Source organism: Pteropus alecto, unplaced genomic scaffold (genome assembly GCF_000325575.1).
Source record: "Pteropus alecto unplaced genomic scaffold, ASM32557v1 scaffold103, whole genome shotgun sequence".
NCBI classification, from domain to species: domain Eukaryota; kingdom Metazoa; phylum Chordata; class Mammalia; order Chiroptera; family Pteropodidae; genus Pteropus; species Pteropus alecto.
This window is the reverse complement of record NW_006436288.1, coordinates 828935-836543: the sequence shown is the minus strand read 5'-3', so window position 1 is coordinate 836543 and position 7609 is coordinate 828935. Positions and strand designations below refer to the sequence as shown.

At 37.9% G+C, this 7609-nt stretch overlaps 1 protein-coding gene across 8 annotated transcripts in view; it reads left to right on the top strand.

The window, feature by feature from the left end:
- Nucleotides 1–7609, top strand: part of GPR19 (G protein-coupled receptor 19) — a 20603-nt gene that overhangs the window by 9053 nt on the left and 3941 nt on the right. For all 8 annotated transcript variants that reach the window (XM_015589972.2, XM_015589967.2, XM_015589965.2 and 5 more), the window contains one exon: nucleotides 142–298. The gene's annotated coding sequence lies outside the window, so the exon portion shown is untranslated. The remainder of the gene's footprint in view (nucleotides 1–141; nucleotides 299–7609) is intronic.

The window sequence follows — 7609 nt, the reverse complement described above, 5'->3', positions numbered from 1 at the left end:
GAGCCACATGATCCATTTCCCATGTGACACATTCCAGAGCCTTGGAAGGGAGAAGGGAGGGGCAACCAAGAGAGTGGGGCTGGGGGCGGGAAGATGGTTTAAGAGTCAATCCTGCACAGCGTCATCTTGTCTCCTTACCAGGAAGCCGGCTGTGAGCCAAAAGAAAGACAGAGAACAGATATGAATGGATCCCCAAGCTTTCCTGGTGGTTTATGGCATTCTCCAAACTCCTATGCAAGGGCTACTCCTGACCAAGAAGACCTAAGGAGACCATCTCTAAAATCAAGTACAGATGGAGGTATGTACTAGAGATCCCGCGGTATTGTGGTTGAAATTTGGCTGAGAATACGTAATACCTTCTTTTTTCCAGGCAATTTGTCTTGGTATATTTGCTGATTAGGGGCTTTAGATTTGTTACAGGTCCAGAAAAGATGCCTAGGTAGTTCTGTGAAATGAATAATTCACCAAGTGCCTGTTGAAGATAAATTAAATGGATATTTGTATAGTGATAATAAAGCACTCACTGATGAAAAGGATTTTTTTTCTTTGAATCCTGGGAAGAGGAAAAAATACTGAAACCAACTAGATTTCATTGTCACTGCAATAAAATTCTGTTTCATCCCTTTCAGCTGCTTATTCTGTGCCCATGTTCCCAGAGGTTATTGGCAGTGGCTTAGGGAACCTGAGTGGGCTGGCATACTGTTTCTTTGTGCTTTGCAATCGTCTTCCTTCTGATGTTTCTGATACCAGGAGTGCTTGTGATTTTTTCCAGCTCTGGTCTAGGACAGTAGACTGCCACCAAATTTCAGATCTTATAGAATAGCTACCAAGAAGGACCCCAAGAAGTTCTCAAAGGAATCTTCCAAAGTTACAGATTAAAATAATCTGCCATGCACTCAAATCTTGGTATCTTTTAAGATTTCTACCCAGCACAATGAGGGAAGCTAGCAAATTTAAATTTTATTTCTTCTTTAACAAATACTTATAAAGTTCTTGCTATGTTTAAGGTGTAAGTCTAAGCACAAATAATATGTCATTTAATCTTTATAATAACCCTTTGAGGGAGGTATTTATTATTAGTACCCACATTTTAGAGATGAAGAAACTAAGGCACAGAGCGGTTAGGGAACACTCCCAAGGTCACACAACTAGCAAATAGTAGAAACAGGATTTGGACCCAAGAAACTTGACCCCAGAGTTCATGATCTTAACCAATGAACTATGCTGCTTCTCTGCTTGTGTCATTTCAAATGATGTCAACAGTTGATTTGGCTACAAATTTTGTTCAGCCAATACTACTAGATTGGATCAGCTTGCCTGGCTAAAACAAGACCCCAGTGAAATCTACATTTAATCTTGAATTATCCCAGTAGCCACATTTTGTACCCCCAAAGAACCCAGTAAGTAATTGCCTGTTCTCTTCCCATTGTGCTGTATAGATATCTGGTAGTAAAACACTGTGTTACCACGGTGACCAAATGATGTCTAAAGGAAAAAAAAGAAATCTAGAATTACATCATGGTTGATTTTTTTTTCAAATTGAACTAGAAAGATTCTTCTATCCTCAAAACCTAGTAATAAGACCAGCCTAAACATGTTACCTTTAAAAGCACTTACCTGGTTTTGAAAATTAAAAAAATAGATTAAAAACTTCTAAAATTATGAACATAAACTATGATGTCAAACTGACTAGATTTATTGCTTTAAAATAATATCATACTTTAAAATAAGGGAATAGATTTCTGTCTTTGCAAATTATTTTAGGTTTTTAAGGGAAAAAAAATTTTTTTTAAACTTCTGGAAATTTTTGAGATAAAAGGATTTTCTTCCTTTGGTCTGTGTGTTGTCCCTGCTGGACATTGACAATAAAAGATAACTGATCTCATTCTTCTATGCTGTGGGGAAAATAAGAGAATTTACTAGGTCAAAGACACAAAGAGGAAGAAAAGAGATAGGAATCTATCAGGCTTTCATTGAAGAATACTGTGAAGAGTAATTGTGTCCCCTAAAATATTGAACTTTAGTTTTTTAGAATAAGCCTTTGATCCCTGCTGAAATTTATATTTCCCTGGGACAAGTTACACTTACTTTTACTATTATAGTCATCTGAAGGGAGGTTCCAGTATCCTTCCATCTTTGGATTTAGCACCAGGCCCGGTTTATGGTAAGCTCTCAATATATATTTGCAGATGAAGAATGGAAGACTCAAGACTGACAGCATTCTGCTGGAGCCACTTTGGGGTCCCATGCCTCTTTTGTTTTGCATGTGTTTATAGGGAGTATAGTGAGGAGGTAAATGTACAGTAGGAGAAAACTTGGCAGCAGTTAAAATTATGCCTGAAATTTATGTATGCTAGTCTGACTGTCCCTGGAGCACTGACAAACTAGAGTTCAAAATGTAATCATAAATTCTTTCCTGGGGATTACCAATCCCTCTGACATTTTATTTATATTTAGAATGAAGTTCTTTTGATATTTTTATTTACATCTAGACAGAGGCACCCCTAACAGTCTCATTTTGCTTTGATATTTTGTCTGGCTCCATCTCGCAATGTAGAAATGTTAACTTTGGGTTGAGAGTTAATGTCTTGAGGTCAATTCCTGCCCCCAGCAGTCCTGTCCTAAACAGATGTGGCTCCCAGTCCCCAGAACACTGCACAGGACTACAGGACTCCTCCCTAGAGAATCCTGGAGTCTTCAGTATCAGAGTGGGTTGGTGCCAGACTGCCTTTCCCAAACTGTTGCAGCTAAGACCTGAGTGCAAAAGATTACCTCAGAGCACCTTGAAAGTTTGCTTAGGATTTGAATTCAAGTTAGCAGGCTTGAAATAGTCACCCTATTGATAATGTACATAGATATAACCTCGTCTATTATTTTTTGATCTAAGTAATTGAGAGGAAGAGTGAGGTTTGTGGATAATGTGCAAGTCCTTGAATCCTATTCAGTCGTCCTCCTTACCTCCAGTGTTACTTGTTGAGTGAGTTGTGCAAAACCAACAGCCCTGCCAAAAGCACACAGAGCTGGGCAATCGCTGCTTGCCCACCGCACTCATGCGGGACTTCTCAGATGAGCAGGTATGCTAGTGCACATGACAGGCTTAGATCTGGAAGCTTAGCTGGGCTTACTATGCATCCCTCTCAAATCTAAAAGGAGGCAAATCTACTCAACCAGCCGAATGGGAGAAGTTAGAAGAGAGAGAGGAGAGGTTTTGCCAAATATGCTATCAGCTTGGAAGCTAGGAATGAAAGAGGATATAAGAAAAAGGACAATAAGCATGGGTGAAGAATATGAGAAAGTGATGCCTGGATCCTGCCTTTTGGTAATTTGCCCGCCACTAGTAAACCTTGCCAAATGAGTCAGTCTCTGCCAGCTGAATTATCAAACTCTTTCCTATGGTATATATGGTAGGGAGGGACAGGAAATAGAGAGCAAGACCAGAATATTGATACAATTTCTCCTCTATGATGCTGGCGAGGTAGTGGAAAGTGATAGGATGGCTGGTATAAATTTTAGTCTTCACACTCAGTTATATAAGAAATGCTATATTGAACTAGTTTCTATTGCCACTGTAACAAATTAACACAAATTTAGTGTCTTAAGATAATAGCCATTTCTTTTGTCCCATTTCTGCAAGTCCCTAGTCTGGGTGTGCTTGGCTAGTTTCTCTGCTTAGTTTAACAGGCTGAAATCGAGGAGTTGGCAGGATTGTCTTTCTTTGTAGAGGCTCCAAGGTTAATTCCCCTCCCATGCTCATTTTGGTGGTTGGCAGATGTCAGTGCCTTGTGGTTGTAGGACTAAGGCACATTTCCTTTATGGCTATCAGTTGGAAGCCACCCATAACTCCTGGAGGCCTCTCCCTGTTTCTTGTCTACGTGCCCCTTCATCTGAGAACCAGTCACAGCCTGTCAATTCATTCTTATGCTTAAAATCTGTCTCTGACTTATTCTGTAACCAACCAGAGAAGTTCTGTTTCTAAGGGCTCATTAGTTTGGTCCCACCTGGATAATTTAGGATAATCTCCCCATTTTAATTCCATATCCTTAATTATATATGCAGAGTCCCTTTTAGTATATAACGTAACATATTCACAGGTTCCTGGGATCAGGGCATTATCTTTCGGGGGCCATTCTGCCTACTGCATACATTATTTTCTTTAATGGCAAGACTTCATATAGTCAATAATATTGTGATAATTATATGATGTGGCAGATGGGTACTAGACTTGTTGGGGTAATCACTTTGAAAGGTATATAAATGTCTAATCACTATGTTGTACACCTAAAACTAATATAATATTTTGAGTCAACTGAAATTTAAAAATTAATTTTAAAAAAGAGAGAAACTGCAAATAAAGAAAGAAAGCAATGGCAAGGCTTCAGCCTACCAAGCTAATGGGAAAGTCAGTGATGAATGTTACTGGAACTCTCCTCCTCTTCCTCTTCCCAGGTCCTGGGGTTCTTATACAGACATAGGCAAATCAAGCCTATATAACAATAGAAGGCTTAAGAGAAAATATCTACCACTATAGTGTTTTCTAAATTAAAACTATTAAAATTTTTACAAGACAGTTTCCTACATGAGATAATACCATTGATCAGACTTTTTCCTCACTTCATTTCAGGCTGAAGTCGAGAGTTCTGCTTTCATTCTGTGTTTAAAAGGCAACAGTTAATTATCTTTCATACCGAGTTTTAAATACTCTCATAGTCTTTATTCTGAAGAAAGGCTATATTTCCAGACTAACGTGTCTACTGCACTCTTTTCCCACTGCACTTTTGAAGCTAAGTCTCCATGCGGTACATAGTGGGAGTGATTTTTTTTTCCCCAAATGTTCACTATGTCACGTATTTCTGAGCTAGCATATTCAACATATGTATCTGTGGGTAGTTAAGAGGCTGTGGGGGAATAACTTTATATTCTTATGTATTCCTCTGATTGAGGAGTCAAGAAAGACCTATCCACATATAGCCAGTTTGACACTCTAAATGCAGATCCAGCCCCTTGTGGCCTCTTTGGGCATGAAACCCCAGTGGTGGTTAAGAGTATAGGCTTTGGAATGAGGCAATCCTGGGGTGACCACTTTCCAACTGTATGACCTTGGTAAAGAACTTTAGTTTTTTTTATTTGTAAAACAGGACTAATAACATTATCTACCTCCAAGACTACATACATAAAGGATCTGACACATAGTAAGCATAAAATATCAACTTCTAGTAGTATTGATGTTACAACTACCGTCATCATTGTAATTAATGTTATTGCTTATTAGTAAACTGCCTTATGTATCTGTTTAGGTCCAGCAGAACTTCCTCATTCTATAGAAAATGTTTTTTTCCCAACCAAATTATATAAAAATTCAATATTATAAAACTTCTATTTTGACATTACATTTTTGAGCAAATCTCAGAAGTAAAAATGGTCTTTCTACATTGTGAGAATGTCTGTGAATTTTTATAATTTGAGGAGGGAAAAAAAAGACATATGTTAGGATTTTTTGAGTCTGGAAGAAACCTAACCAGCAGTTGATAAGCTTAGCCAGGAATAGGTCCTGGCAGAACTGTGAAGTGAACAAAGTTTGTCATCTGTGCTCCCTCTATTCCTCGCTGTGTTCTTATTAATTTCCAATCATTCATCCATTCATCCATCCATCAAAGTATGGTTTTAAAAAATCATAAAGTTTAAATTATGACTCTCATATAAATATGTAATGAACATATGTCAAAGATTCATTAACTTATTACTGAAGGAACCAATGAGATAATAAAGCTAATTTCAAGAGCATTTGAAGAAATGGGTTTTTATAGTTTGTTTTTGTTTTTGTTTTAAAGACTGTCGATTGCTAGGTAGGCAAAAATCTAGTTAATGTCCTACAGAGCTATAAGCCCTTAGCCTTTAGGGTTATTTTTTCTGCTAGTCAGAACTCTGCATGTTAACATGTAACTTCACAATGTCTGGATTCTGTTCATATGGTAAATAGCAAAATATTTGGAGAAGCCCATCTAACAATATCCTAGCATGACTTTAAAAAGATTTGCTATACTCTGTTTTACTTATTTTCTAGCTTTGGATCATTTTTATTAACACATCATTTATTCAATAAATCTTTATTAATATCTGTATGCCCCAGGGATGTAGAGATAAAGACACAGTCTCTGTCCTCAAAGAACTTATATCTTAATGCGTGAAACAAACATTCAAAATAAAAATTACAATACAAAGTGATAGGTATGTTCCTTTTCCAGGCTTCCTAGCATCCCATCGTTACGGAGGTCCACCCAATTTCTAGACATGTTAGTCTAGAAATGCAGCCTTTCTTCAGAGTAAAGAATATGAGAGTATTGAATCCCTAGTTCTATACCATCCACTATTTTCCCCACTTATATATTAAAACACATCTCTTAGAGCCCAATAGATGAGTGATTCCTCTCTTAGTTAATATATAGAGATATATTGTAACAAGGGACTTCAGTAGTTTACCCCAGTGGAGTATTATATGGCAGTCTCAGAACTGGTTGGGAAGAAAAAGGTTGAGCAGGAAAGGGGTGAAGAAGTCTTTGCTGTTGCTCTTAAAATTAGACATAATTACTAATTAAGCAGCCCTTGTATTTCAAAAACATTCTCTTGAAGATGTATTGATTTACAAATTAATGGATCAAGGGAGACCTTCCTGAAATTTGTCTTTGGGACTATAGAATTTAGTTATAATATGGCAAACTTTTTTCTGGGACGGGGGTGCAGAAACCTATCTGAGGACACCTAAACTACCTTCATTCTCCCTTAAATAAGAGTTCTGTTTCATGTAGCAGTTGCCCTGGGTGACTTCAGTTCACCTACCCTGCTCTTCTCCTGGTTTCTCCTATCTCCTTGGTCACCACTGTTTCAGCTCCCTGAGAATACACAATGATTTTCTCTCTCTGCATTTAATTCTCCTCGTAGAACCACCTGGAATAGGAGTCATGCCTTTCAGTTCTCTGTCCTTATGGATTCAACTCAGTAAATATTTAATGAACAGTTATTAACGTAAAGAACTTCAGTGGAAGCTGTAGTAAATGGAATAAGAATAACACCCTCCTCCCAGGAGCCCCTAGATTAGTGGGGGAACACAGAAGCATGCAAGTAATTCTAAAGCAGTGACTCTTAATCCTGGTTGCACATTAAGATCACCTAGGGGGACACTGAAGCATCTTGATGCCCAGGTTGCACTCCAGACCAACTAAATTATTAGGACTCAGGCATCTGTATTTTTTAAAGCTCACTGAGAGAGTTCAATGTGTTCCTAAGCTATAGAGCCATTGCTCTAAAGCAAAAGAAATGGAAAATGCTACAGGAAAGGACTAACAAAGTCCTGTGTGAACAAGGATACCACAACCATTTTGGATATGTTAATATTCGTATCCACTGTCTGACCATATTTCAGCCCATGAATGCAGAAAATATAGCCTCTCATTGTAACCATGGGAAAAATTTAGGTCAGTTTGATTGTAGGGTATTTAGAAACTGTGTACTCTGGGAGATATTGTCTGCAGGAAACTATGTCTCTAAGTGAAAAAGGGCCCAAAAAAGATCAACCCAGAAAGATGACCTCCAAATTCATTCCACATGCTCTCTT